General features: G+C 33.2%; 1 pseudogene; it reads left to right on the top strand.

Moving 5' to 3' along the window:
• Nucleotides 1–711: 711 nt before the first annotated feature.
• On the top strand, nucleotides 712–17,590 carry LOC131856470 (ATPase family AAA domain-containing protein At1g05910-like; annotated as a pseudogene).
• The last annotated feature ends 87 nt before the right edge of the window (nucleotides 17,591–17,677 follow it).

The following is a 17,677-nucleotide window of genomic DNA, read 5'->3' as shown; positions in this document are numbered from 1 at the left end:
TATTTTGTTATAGCAACATTTAGATCAAAGATAAATCTATGAATATGGTAGAATTATAAGCATATATATGCTATAGTAATGTTGGCAACACTTAATGATGTTTGCAGGTTATATACATATTTCCATTTATAATATATGATAAGGTATTTGTTTAATAATCTATTTGGAATTTAGAGATATGGATTGCAAAATAGGAAGGCCGATCAACCTTTCAATTTCACGAGAGGTGAAGATGGTTTTCAATGGTTCCCTCTGCAAGTTGCAGTTCATTGAAGTTAATGAATTACAACAGTTGTCTGATATGCGATTTATATTTTCTATTACTAGTCTTAGATTCTATGCTTAGCAACTTAGTCAAGTTTAGTACTAAAGCTCTATAATTTTCTTATGTAAGTTTTAAATCGAGTCTAATTTCTTCTTAGCTTCAATATGCTAGTGTTCTTCAACATTTTACTTGGCAGAGATGAATATGCATACTGATTTAAATAATAAATCATTTTTACTTTGAAAATTTTCTTCCCTTCTCAGTGATCTGTGCTTTTTGAGTCTTGGATACTTGAGACTTTTGTTTATTACAATACATCCATCATTCTATTCTTTATTATGTAGATCATTATGGACTTCTCATTTTTCTTGTAAAAACCTCTATATTATTTTGATTTCTTTTCTCATGTTCATAAAACTGTTGGTCCTTCGAATCAGATAGAGAACATGAACGTGCAGGTAACTCATAGAGTTCTCAGTTATTCTTTTCAAATATGTAGGCATCTTTCATGATTAAATTTGTATGATGAAGTTGTTTATACTGGCAGTCACATACGTCCACTCCACGTCATTCTACAAGAAAGAGGATAAATTCTGTCAATTTAGAGGATTATGAAACAGATAATACAGACACAGAGGATGCAGATTTGATTATAGAAGGAAGACGAAGTAGACGAAAAGGGTGAGGAGGGTAAAGAACAAGAAGGAAGGAGACGGTATGCTCTCTAAAATCACACTGAGGTGAGGAGGTTTTCTCCTGAAAAAGAAGAAAAGCAACAACTATAGTCTCCACCATGTAAAGTACTTCATAAAGGAATGGAAATAAAAAATGCATGGGACACGAGACGAGGTGTCTCAAGGGTGAAAAAACATCATCATGCACAATGAAGTGATGATTCATATGATTCTCTTCTTGTGGATAAGATGGATTAGTGTCTTGCTGGTTCATTATCATGGATGCATGTGGGAAATAGAAACTTTGGTTAGCAATGGGTTTGTGGTGGACTTGACATGCATAACGCAACTGCATGGGGTTTGAAAGTTGCACCATCTATATGGGGACACCAAGGTGATACATTTGGTTATGGAGGTGTAGGTTCACAACCTGTTGAGCCTAGTTCAAAAGGGGGAGCTGGCATTCAACCCTTGTAGGTTGATGAAATAGTGAGTTTTGATGATATTGGAGGGCTTTCTGACCACATTGATGCATTGAAAGAAATGTTTTTTTTCCCTCTTCTCTATCCCGATTTCTTTGCAAATTATCACATCTCTCCTCCAATGGGAGTCTTATTGTGTGGTTCTCCAAGAACTAGAAAAACATTGATTGCAAGGGGTTTAGCATGTGCAACTTCCAAGGTGGGACAAAAAGTAAACTTTTACATGCAAAAGGGAGTTGTTGTGCTCAACAAGTGGGTTGGGGAAGCTGAGTGGCAGCTAAAATTACTTTTTGAAGAAGTGCAAAGGAACCAACCATCCATAATATGTTTTGATGAAATAGATGGTCTTGCCCCAGTGAGGTCTAGTAAACAAGAAAAAATTCACAATTCTATTGTATCTACACTTCTTTCTCTAATGGATGGTGTAGACTCTAGAGGTCAAGTAGTGCTTATTGGAGCGACAAATAGGAGTGATGCTATTGATGAAGCTCTTCACTGGCCTGGTCAGTTTGAACGTGAATTTATATTTTCCTTACTCGATCATAAACCACGAGCTGAGATATTAAAGATCCACACAAGAAGGTGGAAGAATCCTTTATAAGAGGAATTAAGAATGGAATTATTAGCAACTTTTGTGGGGTATTGTGGTGCTGATTTAAAAGCTTTGTGCACAGAAGCTACAATTAATGCTTTCCGTGAGAAATATCCTCAAGTATACACTAGTGATGATAAGTTTGTCATAGATTTGGATTCTGTGAAAGTAGAGAAGCATGATTTCTTGGAAGCTATTTCTACTATTACTCCTGCTGCCCATAGAGGTGCAATAGTATAATTAAGGCCATTGTCCCTAGTCTCCATGCTTACAAGGACATCTAACAATAATCAGTGATTATATTTCTAAGATCTTCTACGTAGTGGCCAAGGGTGATAAAAAAAGATTCACTGAATGATAGTTCTCGCAATCTTGCCAAGTTACTTGGATTTCCCTATGGTTCTTCCATTCCATTTGTTTATAGACCAAGAGTTCTACTTTGTGGGAAGTAGGGTGTTGGCTTGGTACGGTTAGAAAATTCTTTCATAGATGTTTACACATCTATAAAATGAGTCTGTCTTTTTAACTTTTGAATTTGCTGGCTTGGAAGCTAGCTAAATTTCTAAAGGATGCTATATTTGTACTTTTCTTGCAAGGATCACATTGGCCCTGTAGTTTTACATGAATTAGAGATGTTCCCTATGCATTGTCTTGGACTTCAATCACTTTTGTCTGACCCAAGTGCATGGACCCCTGAGGAAGAACTAGTACACATTGTGGGAGAAGCAAGGATCACTACTCCTTCTATCTTGTATCTGCGTCAACTTCAACTTTAGTGGGAGACGATGTGTATATCATTACACTAGTACAATTGATACTTTTAAAGTTCTATGCCTTTGGGATTTCCTGTGATGTATTTAAAATCATTTTGTTTTTATTGCTAGAGCTTCCTAAAATGACTACATATCTGATTTTGTTTGTTTCACTAAGCTTCATAGGCCTACGATCATCTAAGAGTTGTTCTACTAGCTATACTGGAAGAATTGCCATCAGACCTTCCTTTATTACTTCTTGAAACCTCCTCTCTGCCCTTTGAATAATTGGATGGAGAAGCTACATCCTTGTTTGTTCATTGCTATATCTATGTATCAATGACATCATTATTTAAGTTTTTGTATTTTCCTCCTTAGTTTGTTCAAGATTATGCTTAGGCATGTGAATCCATTCTGTATAGTATTGTCTACCAGGTACCTCGTTAGCTGCTAACTCTGTGTAAATTGAATTTTTCATTGAATTGAGTGTACATGAATTCGATGGTATTTGGTACACCTTGAATTCATTAAAAAAATTATTTTGGTTCAGTATAATAGAAGGTAAAATCCTGAGACACCAATGGCATTTCCCCGCAAATGAATCCAATAGGTTCAAGTTTTTCTAGCAGATTAAGTCACAGACTCCTTTTATATTAAACCTATGCACTAGAGGTTAATAAGAGCTGACCTAAATGGATTACATTCTTTTTCTTTATGTGTAGTTACCAAGTAGAAAAATCAGGTTCTGATGACACATGTATCACATTAATGAATATTTTAAACTTATTTTGGTGCACCTTAATATAAATAGATTTTAATTGTAATGTAGAGTTTTAATGAGATGCTAGAATATATGTAGATTTCATGTGATTATGTAAATTTATATTTTTATGACTTATTTTCTATGTGAATCATATTTATCTCAATAATCTCACTTATATTTAATGATATATTATTTCAGGGTTATCTTACTTGAGTTCATAATGATCAATAAGTCATTTTGAATGTGTATCATTTTTGGGCTCTTTGCCTTTCAATAAATAGAAGGATATTTTGTAGTTGATTTATCGTGATCAATTTTAATTTTTTCTTCCTAATTCATGTTACGAATGTGATTTTGTTTGGTTCATGGGTTGGCATGATTTATCTATTTTTTGCTATTATGAGGATTGTTCTCAAATTTGTAGTTTTGAAGTTATTAATATATCTGATAATTTAGAAATCTCAACATTGTAATTTGATGTTAAGATTTTTAAATAAGCACATCTCTTCAATTTGTTGTGTGAGTCAAAGATTAAAAACCATACTATGACTTATAGATTCACCTTCTACATAAACCAAGGCCCTCCCTTAAACACATTATCTTTCTTAAATTCCAACTAAAAGACTATATATAAAAAACTCATACCAAGAAAATCACCTCCAAATTTAGACCCATCCATTTTTACTCTATCCATGTACTAGATTATATTCCATAGATACCATATACATACAATTTAGCAATAATAGCTTTCTTCCTAGATTAGAGTCAATGAATTCTTATGAAATACATATGTTAGTGATCTCATCTAAGATTTCCACATTAACATTACCAACCGTTTTCCACATTAACTTTTTATCCCCTTTAACTTACCATAAAGGTGGCCTCCCCATTTAAATTATTTTCTCCCTCTCTAACCCATTCAACTGTAAAACTAGTTTTATTCATTTTTCTCCATGTATGAAGAGAATTAATATAATATATACAATAATATTATAAAAAATTATATAAAATTCTAAATGCAATGATTCTGAAGTAAATAAAATAATCTAAACTTATATATATATAATAAAAAATGATAATTCTTAAGATTTTAAAGTAAAATATTTGAAAATTAAAATATATAAAATTATATATTAATCATATATATTTTAAACATTTTTATAATCTTAATATTAAAATTAATAATAATAAGAAGCACCCACCTTCCTATAGATTTATAATGAGATAAATATTATTAGATTAACAAAGAAAATTAATTGAATTCAATAATAGTATGAGGTTGTCCAGGTATTCGGTAATTAATGTAAGAAACTGGCTTCTTTCCTGCCTTTTTCGTGGAATAATATAAAGGGTTAGAGGTTATGTCTTAACAAGAATAAAGAAAAAAAAAAGGAAAAAAGCTCGTTGTCTGTAGTTGCTTTATTTTGCTTTGTTTTGTATGAGCTATGGATGGAAAAGCACCAACCTCCCCTTCGACTGCAAAATGCAATGGGGACTATGGAGTGACAGAAATAGAAATAGTAGAAGAAGAAGAATTCACAAAAGAGAGCCCTACGTAGGAGACAAAATCTCAACCACAACCTGTAGATGTATCATGACAATCATAAGCATGACCATAGTCCCAAGCTCAAGAAAAGGTGCCTTGTATCGGCTTCTTGCATCACTGAAATGCCACAACCCAAACCTAATCTACACAATGCAACTTATTAAGTGTAAGTAAGTCAATCTGTTACAATGCGTCTCTGTTTTTTTTGCGGCTGGAAAATCCAACAAGTGATGTGTAGAGAAATAGTTGGTTTTGTTCTTGAGATGGACTTTCACTCCTTGTGTGTAATGTTTTAGGTTGCCCCGATCTGTCACCATATTTCTCCTCATATTTTTATGGTAATTGTATTTTTTTTTATGTATGCGAAAATGCACGCATTTTAGAATGAAAAAAGTCTCTTTTGCCAAAGGATGTTTCCTTGTATCATAAGCTTTTTTCTATTTGTATGGGTTTATGATTTATCACTCTTATGTATTTGGAACAAATATTTAGATGTTGTTATAGTGTATGCGAAAGCCCCTTCTGTTTTATTTTTTTAATAACAAGAGCATATATAATTTTGGCTATATCCAATTTTCAATTTTCTTGGGTTTATCACCAAGGACCTAAACCCAAAAGAATTGAATACTTGCCTTCTAGTGATTGCTCCAACTTGTACTTTATAGGTCCGTTGATGGTTTTAATTTTTTCAATGGCTTAGATTTTGTTATGGAATACAACTGAGGTCTTATTTATGAATTTGAAGGGGGAAGGGTTATATAGTTCAAAGAAACATAACGTAAATGGAAAAAACAATCATCTAGTGGATCTCTTGCATTAGTGTACTCTCATACATCAAAATGGTGTCTTGTTTGGTGTTGACCTTAAAAAACTGATATCTTGTTTGGTGCTGATCTAGTATAGGAGTTGTCCTCCTAATTTTCTATTTAGATGTCTATGAAGTTATTTGATTGTCCATGAACTTGAATTTTGCAAGATATATAACTGGAAAAAAGTTTGACAAACCCAAAAAAACTTCAAAGACTTAGCAGACCCAAAGAAGTTCAAATTTCAAAAACTCAGCAAATTTTCTGAAGATAAGAATTTAGAGGAATTAATTAATTGAAGACCTTTAGAAGAATAGGGAATAATCAATTTATTTATTTAAGAAGAATAAATAAATTTATAAAAAATATTATTGAAAAACATACATGCTACTAAATTCAAGGAAAATATTGTAGAGCTCAAAAGGTGTTCATTACATATCATGGATAGAAAAGGTAGTTCATTGCATATCAAGTTTAAGTTTCAATATAAATATAAATTACAAATTATAATTTCAACACTAAGATTGTATAAACTTTATTTTGATTAACGCTTAAGAAAAGTTGTGTGGGTGTACTCAAAATGGATAGTAGTGTTGCAGTTTAATGTCAAGGAACAATAACATTGTCCATAGGAGTCTTAAGCATAGGATCATGATGTGAATGCAATGAATGCCCCATTGATGGCTTGACTTCTGCTCGTAAATGCTGCATCATGATTTCAATTTTTAAAATATATAAATTTGTTTTGACTAAACCTTATCATTCAACAACAATATAGGAAAGATCAAAGATCAAATGATCAAGAATATATGCAGAAAAAGAACTAAGGTCAGCACCAAGTAAGAGCATAAAATTATTTTGTTATAGCAGCATTTAGATCAAAGATAAATATATCAATATGATAGAATCATAGGCATATATATGCTACAGTAATGTTGGCAACACTTAATGATCTTTGCAAGTTATATACATGTTTCTATTTATAATATATGATAAGGTATTTTTTTAATAATCTATTTGGAATTTAGAGATATGGATTGCAAAATGGGAAGGCCAATCAACCTTTCAAGTTCACGAGAGGTGAAGATGGTTTTCAGCAGTTCCTCCACAAGTTGGAGTTCATTGAAGTTAATGAATTACAACAGTTGTCTGGTATGTGCTTTATATATTCTGTTACCACTCTTAGATTCTATGCCTAGCAACTTAGTCAAGTTTAGCACTAAAGCTCTATAATTTGCTTATATAAATTTAAAACTGAGTCTAATTTCTTGTTAGTTTCAGTATGCTAGTGTTCTTCAACATTTTACTTTGTAGAGATGAATATGTATGCGTATTTAAATAATAAATTATTTTAACTTTGAAAAATGTCTTCCCTTCTCAGTGATATGTGCTTTTTGAGTCATGGATACTTGAGACTTTTGTTTATTACAATACATCCATCATTCTATACTTTGTTATGTAGATCATTCTCGATTTCTCATTTTTCTTGTAAAATACTCTATATTATTTTGATTTCTTTTCTTAGGTGCATAAAACAACTGGTCCTTTGAATCGAACAAAGAACTTGAACGTGTAGGTAACCAATAGAGTTCTTAGCTGCTCTTGTCAAATATGTAGGCATCTTTCATGACTAAATTTGTATGTTGAATTTTCTTAGACTGACAGTCAGATACATCCACTCCATGTTGTTCTACAAGAAAGAGGACAAATTCTGTCAATTTAGAGGATTATGAAATAGATAGTTCACAGACACAGAGGATGCAGATCTGATGGTAGGATTTTCTCCAATCTCCATTGCTTTTTGTTTTTGTGAAGATATAACTTCTGTTGCTCAATACTTTGTTGTATAATATTATAAGTTTGGGTATCAATGGTTGTAGAAACAAACATATCACCCATCTACTAATAAACTTGAGAATTGTTGGTATTTTGGTATGGTTTTGTTATTGATGTCAACACCTACTAAACTTTATCAACTCTAGCACTTTGGAGAATCAACAATATTCACCGGCTAGCAAATGACTTATGCACAGTCACCGGTATCTGGTACACCGATAGGATATAATGATCACTGGCACTTGGAAGGTAATGGAAAACACTTGGTTATGTTAAAGACATTGTGTGGACACCTTGTCTTGGAGATTTGTTTATTGGTATAATTGTATTTGCATATTTATTGTTACCGGCAAATTGGTCCAGGTTATACACCAGCAAGTTTATCTTTTCCAGATCAACATGGCATGCTATGGAGATGACTTATTATTGTTGTAAATGCATTAAGGTGACATGTTGAATCGGTTATTGCATCGAGCATTAATTTATTTGTAAAATGATTTTATTGTAATATCTTGTAGAGCCGACCTACTAAAATTGGTCTTAGGTTATGATATCAATATAAGATCTTATTTGTAAGATTGGTAAGGAAGCGTGAAAAGGAATTGTGTGAAGGTATATGTGAGATTGAGCAGAGCTATACATGCAAACATCTTTTAAAGGTGAAGCAAGGTTTTTGTGAAAGCATATCAGAACTACACCGGTACTGAATCCAACATATGAAGATGCTATTTTGAGCAATACATCCTTATTGGATTTAACCATCCAATTGTAGTCAATGCGACTCCTATTTTGTGATTGAGTAGTGAGCTCTAGGCCCTTGGCCTTTCTCCATGTGTAGACCCCATTTGTATACACTTACTATCTGCAGTAGTATCATCTAATTATGGGTAAGGTTTCCCACCATGGTTTTTCCCCTTACAGGGTTTCCATGTACAAATATTGGTGTTATGTGTTGTGGATGACTTTGTCTTTTTATTTTATGCATTAATCTTTACCGGTATTATAATTATTTGATAAAACTGTCCACCAGTATAAAAGATTGGTTCACCAGTATTAAGCAGTAAGTTAGTTAAGTTATTTTGTTTTGAATTTATTTGACAAATGATTCACCCCCCCTCCCTCTCAGTTGTCTTCGAGACCTAACAAGAATAACCCTAGTCAGGATGAGCAGTCTAGTCCAATGCAAGAGAAGAGGATAAGAGATATTATATCTTTTCCACGATTAGAAGGACTTGGGCCTCGAAATTCAACCATCTGACATTCTTCTCAAGATTTTGAAGACCAGGTTTTCTTAGAGGAGGAAGATGATAGAAATAAAGATGAGGTTGGGGATGGAGGAGAGTAAGATGAAGAAGAAGAAGAAGTTGAGCATAAGGGTGAGAAGGGTAAAGAACAAGAAGGAAGCAGACGATATTCTCTCTGAAATCGCACTGAGGCGAGTAGGTTTCCTTCTGAAAAAGAAGAAAAGCAATGACTGCAGTCTCCACCACTTAAATTACTGCATAAAGGAATGGGAATAAAAAAAGCACATGATGCGAGATGAGGTGTCTCAAGGGAAGAAAAAAATCGTCGTGCAGAAAGAATTGATGATTCAGATGTTTTTCTTCTTGTGGATGAGATGGATCAGGGTCCTGTTGGTTCATCATCATGGATGCATGTTGTAAATAGAAACTTTGGTCAGCAATCGGTTTATAATGGACTTGACATGCATAACACAACTACATGGGGTTTGAAAGTTGTAGCATCTAGATGGGGACAGTAAGGTGCTATGTTTGGTTATGGAGGTGTAGGTGCACAACCTACTGAGCCTAGTTCAAAAGGTGGAGCTGACATTCAACCCTTTCTGGGTTGATGAAATAATGAATTTTGTTGATATTGGGGTATTGTGGTGCTGATTTAAAAGTTTTGTGCACAGAAGGTGCTATTAATTCTTTTTGTAAGAAATATCCTCAAGTATACACTAGTGATGATAAGTTTGTCATAGATTTGGATTCTATGAAAGTAGAGAAGCATGATTTCTTGGAAGCTATGTCTAAAATTACTCCTGCTGCCCATAGAGGTGCAAAAATACAGTCAAGGCCAGTGTCCCTAGTAATAGCTCCATGCTTACAAGGACATCTAAAAATAATCAGTGATTATATTTCTGAGATCTTCTATGTAGTCGCCAAGGGTGATAAAAAAGATTCGCTAAATTACAGTTCTCGTAATCTCGCCAAGTTACTTGGATGTCCCTATGGTTCTTCCATTCCGTTTGTTTACAAACCAAAACTTCTACTTTGTGGGAAGGAGGGTACTGGCTTGGTACAGTTAGAAAATGCTTACATACATGTTTACACGTCTATAACATGATTCTTTTTTTAAAAAGTTTTGAATTGCATGGCTTGTAAGCTAGCTAAATTTCTAAACGATGCTATATTTATACTTTTCTTGCTAGGATAATATTAGCCCTAGAGTATTACATGAATTAGAGAGATTCCATGTGCATTGTCTTGGACTTCCATCACCTTTGTGTGACACAAGTGCACAAACCCTTGAGGAAGCACTAATACACATTGTGGGAGAAGCAAGGATGACTACTCCTTCTATCTTATATCTGGCTCAACTTGAAATTTGGTGGGAGATGGTGTGTATATAATTACATTAGCACAATTGATACTTTTAAAGTTCTATGCCTTTGGGATTTCCTGTGATATATTTGAAATCATTTTGTTTTTATTGCTAGAGATTCCTAAAATGACAACATATCTGATTTTGTTTGTTTCACGGAGCTTGATAGGCCCACGATTATCTAAGAGTTGTTCTACTAGCTATACTGGAAGAATTACCAATAGACCTTCCTTTATTACTTTTTGCAACCTCCTCTTTGCCCTCTGATGAATTGAATGGAGAAGCTCCATTCTTATTTGGTCATCACTATATATGTATCAATGATATCATTGTTTTAGTTTTTGTATTTTTCCTGCTTAGGCATGTGAATCCAATTTGTATAGTATTGTGTACCAGATACATCGTTAGGTTCCGACTCTGTATAAATTGAATTTTTCATTGAATTGAGTGTACGTGAATTCAGTGGTATCTGGTACACCTTGAATGGATTACAAATTTTATTTTGGTTCAGTATAATAGAAGGTAAAATCATGGGACACAAATGGCATTTCTCCGCAAATGAATCCAATAGATCCTGGTTTTTCTATCAGATTAAGTCACAGACTCCTTTAATATTAAACCTGGGAGCCAGAGATTAATAACAGATGACCTAAATGGATTACATTCTTTTTCGCAATGGTTTGACGTTGTTCTTACTATCCCTTATCAACAAGTGGTAATTCCTCCTAAAAAGAATGTTTCTAATCCTAAACTTCCAAAGGTACCAAAAGCAGCAAGAGGACCAACTGAAATTGAGCTACGTGTCAAGGCAAAAGAAGAGGAAAATGCTATTCAACAACTCAGAATATGTTCTCGGAATGTTTGCAATAAGTTTTGTAGTGATGCATCAATCATTATATGGTTCATTTCTTGAGGATGTATTTACCAAGTAAAAATTAATTTTGAGTGCTTACATGTATCCACATCTAATGTGTTGACTTCTATATAAAAAATGGTTCAGTGTCTTCCATTACCCTCTCATGGATGAAGCCACTACTAACTATTATTCAATAGTTCAAAATCCAATGGATAACACTACTTTACTACAATGTGTGGATAATAGGTTTTACTTGACATGCTTAGCATTCCTTCAAGATGTGGAACTAATTCGAGCCAATGCAAAAGCAAGCATGAATGGACATGCCTATAATTCTAGCAACTTTATGGGGTTGACCAAAAAATTATTTTCCATTCATTCCTAATAATAACTATCATTAGTTTTGCATCACAAATATATAATGGTGATGATTACAATCAAGCTCGAATTGTCTGCAGAGCATAGGCACTAAGGGATGCGGCATGGTTAAATGTGCTAATAGAAACATACAGTAATTGAAGTTCAAATGTTTTATGTCAAGTAGTAAGCATTTATTTTTCACTTTCCTAATCCTTGTCTTACGTATAATCAGGTTCTTGGCATTCTTTCTCAAATGGATCATGCACTAGTTGCCTTTTGTTATAAAATTGCTGGTCAGGGTGGGCCAACTTGTTTGTCAGAGGATTCAACTACAAATTTTCCTTCAGATCCTATTGCTCAACCACTTCATATTACAAGAGCAACTGAATTCTTACACAACATTCAACCTGATATAAATGTATCTAAAATTTACAAGGTCTTGAAGAGCTCAAAGCATAATAGTGATCCTAATCAAGGTGGAGTTGTGCTTTGGACCATGCCACTTGTAATCCTTTTTTATTTTATATATTTAGAATTAGAAGCACAATTGTATTGAAATTCTCATAACTTTTTATTTTCTATAGGTGAAGTTGTGGCTAGGAACTCTAATCATTTAGAGATCTCAACATTGTAATTTGATGTTAAGATTTTTAAATAAGCACATCTCTTCAATTTGTTTTGTGAGTCAAAGATTAAAAACCATACTATGACTTATAGATTCACCTTCTACATAAACCAAGGCCCTCCCTTAAACACATTATCTTTCTCAAATTCCAACTAAAAGACTATATATAAAAAACTCATACCAATCAAATCACCTCCAAATTTAGACCCATCCATTTTTGCTCTATCCATGTACTAGATTATATTCCATAGATACCATATACATACAATTTAGCAATAATAGCTTTCTTCCTAGATTAGAGTCAACGAATTCTTATGAAATACATATGTTAGTAATCTCATCTAAGATTTCCACATTAACTTTTTATCCCCTTTAACTTACCATAAAGATGGCCTCCCCATTTAAATTATTTTCTCCCTCTCTAACCCATTCAACTGTGAAACTAGTTTTATTCATTTTTCTCCATGTACGAAGAGAATTAATATAATATATACAATAATATTAGAAAAAATTATATAACCTTCTAAATGTGATGATTCTCAAGTAAATAAAATAGTCTAAACTTATATATATATAATAAAAAATGATAATTCTTAAGATTTTAAAGTAAAATATTTGGAAATTAAAATATATAAAATTATATATTAATCATATATATTTTAAACATTTTTATACTCTTAATATTAAAATTAATAATAATAAGAAGCACCTACCTTCCTGTAGATTTATAAAGAAATAAATATTATTAGATTAACAATGAAAATTAAATGAATTCAATAATAGTACGAGGTTGTCCAGGTATTCGGTAATTAATGTAAGAAACTGGCTTCTTTCCTGCCTTTTTCATGGAATAATATAAAGGGTTAGATGTTATGTCTTAACAAGAACAAAGAGAAAAAAAGGAAAAAAGGTCGTTGTCTGTAGTTGCTTTGTTTTGCTTTGTTTTGTATGAGCTATGGATGGAAAACAGTCAACCTCCCCTTCAACCACAAAATGCAGTGGGGACTGGGGAGTGACAGAAACAGAAATAGAAGAAGAAGAAGAATTCACAAAAGAGAGCCCTACACAGGAGGCAAAATCTCAAACACAACCTATAGATGTATCTTGACAATCATAAGCATGGCCATAGTCCCAAGCTCAAGAAAAGGTGCCTTGTATCGGCTTCCTGCCTCGCTGAAATGCCGTAGCCCAAACCTAATCTACACAATGTAACTTATTAAGTGTAAGTAAGTCAATCTGTTACAATACATCTCTGTTTTTATTGTAGCTAGCAAATCCAACAAGTGACATGTAGAGAAATTATTGGTTTTGTTCCTGAGATGGTCTTTCACTTGTTGTGTGCAATTTTTTAGTTTGCCCCAATCTGTCACCATATTTCTCCTCATATTTTTAAGGTAATTGAATATATATTTTTTATGTATGCAAAAATGCACACGTTGTACAATGAAAAAAGTCTCTTTTGCCAAAGGATGTTTCCTTGCATCATAAGGGTTTTTCTATTTGCATGGGTTTATGATTTATCACTCTTATGTATTTGGAACAAATATTTAGATGTTGTTATAGTGTATGGGAAAACCCCTTCTGTTTTATTTTTTTAATACCAAGAGGATGTATAATTTTGGCTATATCCAATTTTCAATTTGCTTGGGTTTATCACTGGGGACCTAAACCCACAAGAATTGAACACTTGCCCTCTGGTGGTTGCTCCAACTTGTACTCTATAGGTCCATTGATGGTTTTAATTTTTTCAATGGCTTAGATTTTGTTATGGAATATAACTAAGGTATTATTTATGAATTGGGAGGGGGGAGGGTTTTATAATTCAAAGCAACATAACGTAAATGGAAAAAACAATCATCTAGTGGATTTCTTGCATTAGTGTACTCTCATACATCAAAATGGTGTCTTGTTTGGTGTTGACCTTAAAAAACTGATATCTTGTTTGGTGATGATCTAGTATAGGAGTTGTCCTCCTAATTTTCTATTTAGATGTCTATGAAGTTATTTGGTTGTCCATGGACTTGAATTTTGCAAGATATATAATTGGAAAAAAGTTTGACAAACCCAAAAAAACTTCAAACACTTAGTAGACCCAAAGAAGTTCAAATTTCAAAAACTCGGCAAATTTTTTGAAGATAAGAATTTAGAGGAATTAATTAATTGAAGACCTTCAGAAGAATAGGGAATAATCAATTTATTTATTTAAGAAGAATAAATAAATTTATAAAAAATATTATTGAAAAACATACATACTACTGAATTCAAGGAAAATATTTTAGAGCTCAAAAGGTGTTTATTACATATCATGGATAAAAAAGCTAGTTCATTGCATATCAAGTGTAAGTTTCAATATAAATATAAATTATAAATTATAATTTCAACATTAAGACTGTATAAACTTTATTTTGATTAACACTTAAGAAAAGTTGTGTACGTGTACTCAAAATGGATAGTAGTGTTGCAGCTTAATGTCAAGGAACAATACCATTGTCCACAGGAGCCTTAAGTGTAGGATCATGATGTGAATGCAACAAATGCCCCATTGATGGCTTACCTTCTACTGGTAAATGTTGCATCATGATTTCAATGTTCAAAATATGTAAATTTGTTTTGACTAAACCTTATCATTCAACAACAATATAGGAAAGATCAAAGATCAAATGATCAAGAAGATATGCAGAAAAAGAATTCAGGTCAACACCAAGTAAGAGCATAAAATTGTTTTGTTATAGCAGCATTTAGATCAAAGATAATATATCAATATGATAGAGTCATAGGCATATATATGCTATAGTAATGTTGGCAACACTTAATGATCTTTGCAAGTTATATACATGTTTCCATTTATAATATATGATAAGGTATTTTTTTAATAATCTATTTAGAATTTAGAGATATGGATTGCAAAATGGGAAGGCCAATGAACCTTTCGAGTTCACGAGAGGTGTAGATGGTTTTCAGTTGTTCCCTCCACAAGCTGGAGTTCATTGAAGTTAATGAATTACAATAGTTGTCTGATATGTGCGTTATATATTCTGTTACCACTCTTAGATTCTATGCCTAGCAACTTGGTCAATTTTAGTACTAAAGCTCTTTAATTTGGTTATATAAGTTTAAAACTGAGTCTAATTTCTTGTTAGTTTCATTATGCTAGTGTTCTTCAACATTTTACTTGGTAGAGATGAATATGTATGCTGATTTAAATAATAAATTATTTTTACTTTGAAAAATGTCTTCCCTTCTTTTTGATCTATGATTTTTGAGTCATGGATACTTGAGACTTTTGTTTATTACAATACATCCATCATTCTATACTTTGTTATGTAGATTATTCTGGATTTCTCATTTTTCTTGTAACATACTCTATATTATTTTGATTTCTTTTCTCAGGAGGATAAAACTACTAGTCCTTCGAATCGAACAGAGAACTTGAATGTTAAGGTAACTAATAGAGTTCTCAGCTGCTCTTGTCAAATATGTAGGCATGTTTCATGACTAAATTTCAATGTTGAAGTTGCTTATACTGACAGTCACATACATCCACTCCATGGTCTACAAGAAAGAGGACAAATTCTATCAATTTAGAGGATTATGAAATAGATAGTTCATAGACACAGATCTGATGGTAGGATTTTCTCCAATCTCCATTGTTTTTTGTTTTTTGTGAAGATATAACTTCTGTTCCTCAATACTTTGTTGTATAATATTATAACTTTGGGTATCAATGGTTGTAGAGATAAACATATCGCCCATCTACTAATAAAGTTGAGAATTGTTTTTATTTTGGTATGGTTTTGTCATTGATGTCAACACATACTAAACTTTATCAACTCTAGCACTTTGGAGAATCAACAATATCCATCGGCTAGCAAATGACTTATGCACAGTCACTGGTATCTGGTACACCAGTAGGATATAATGATCACCGACACTTGGAAGGGCATGGAAAACACTTGGTTATATCGAAGACATCATGTGGACACCTTGTCTTGGAGATTTATTTATTGGTAAATTCATATTTGCATATTTGTTGTTACCGGCAAATAGGTGCAGGTTATACACCAGCAGGTTTATCTTTTTCAGATTAGCATGGCATGCTATGGAGATGACTTATTATTGTTGTAAATGCATTAAGCCGACATGTTGAATCGGTTATTGCATTGGGCATTAATTTATTTGTAAAATGATTTTATTATAATATCTTGTAGAGCCGACGTACTAAAATTGGGCTTAGGTTATGATATAAGTATGAGATCTTATTTGTAAGATCCGTAAGGAAGCGTGAAAAGGAATTGTGTGAAGGTATATGTGAGATTGAGTAGAGCTATACATGCAAACATCTTTTGAAGGTGAAGCAAGGTTTTTGTGAAAGCATATCAGAACTACACCGGTACTGAATCCAGCACATGAAGATGCTATTTTGAGCAGTACATCCTTATTGGATTTAACCATCCAATTTTTGTCAGTGTGACTCCTATTTTGTGATTGAGCAGTGAGCTCTAGGTGCTTGGCATTTCTGCATGTACAGACCTCATTTGTATACACTTATTATCTATAGTAGTATCATCTGATTGTGGGTAAGGTTTCCCACCGTGGTTTTTCCCCTTACAGGGTTTCCATGTACAAATATTGGTGTTATGTGTTGTGGATGACTTTGTCTTTTTATTTCATGCATTAATCTTTACCGGTATTACAATTATTTGATAAAACTATCCACCGGTATTAAGCAGTAAGTTGGTTAAGTTGTTTTGTTTTGAATTTATTTGACAACTACTTCACCCCCTTCCCCCTCTCAGTTTTCTCCGAGACCTAACAAGAATAAACCTAGTCAAGATGAGTAGTCTAGTCCAATGCAAGAGAAGAGGATAAGAGATATTGTATCTTTTCCACGGTAATAAGGACTTGGGCCTTGAAATTCAACCATTTGACATTCTTCTCAAGATTCTGAAGACCAGGTTTGCTTAGAGGAGGAAGATGATAGAAATAAAGATGAGGTTGGGGATGGAGTATAGGAAGATGAAGAAGAAGAAGTTAAGCATAAGGGTGAGAAGGGTAAAGAACAAGAAGGAAGCAGATGATATTCTCTCTGAAATTGCACTGAGGCAAGTAGGTTTCCTTCTGAAAAATAAGAAAAGCAACGACTGCAGTCTCCACCACTTAAATTAATGCATAAAGGAATGGGAATAAAAAATGCACGTGACGCGAGATGAGGTGTCTCAAGGGAAGAAAAAAATCATTGTGCAGAAAGAAGTGATGATTTATATGATTCTCTTCGTGTGGATGAGATGGATCAGGGTCCTGTTGCTTCATCATCATGGATGCATGTTGTAAATAGAAACTTTGGTCAGCAATGGGTTTATGACGGACTTGACATGCATAACACAACTACATGGGGTTTGAAAGTTGTAGCATCTGGATGGGGATAGTAAGGTGCTATGTTTGGTTATGGAGGTGTAGGTGCACAACCTGCTGAGCCTAGTTCAAAAGGTGGAGCTAACATTCAACCCTTGCAG

Source organism: Cryptomeria japonica, chromosome 7, assembly GCF_030272615.1.
Source record: "Cryptomeria japonica chromosome 7, Sugi_1.0, whole genome shotgun sequence".
In the NCBI taxonomy this organism is placed as follows: domain Eukaryota; kingdom Viridiplantae; phylum Streptophyta; class Pinopsida; order Cupressales; family Cupressaceae; genus Cryptomeria; species Cryptomeria japonica.
Note: the sequence above shows the minus strand (reverse complement) of the source record. Positions and strands in the feature narration are given on the sequence as shown.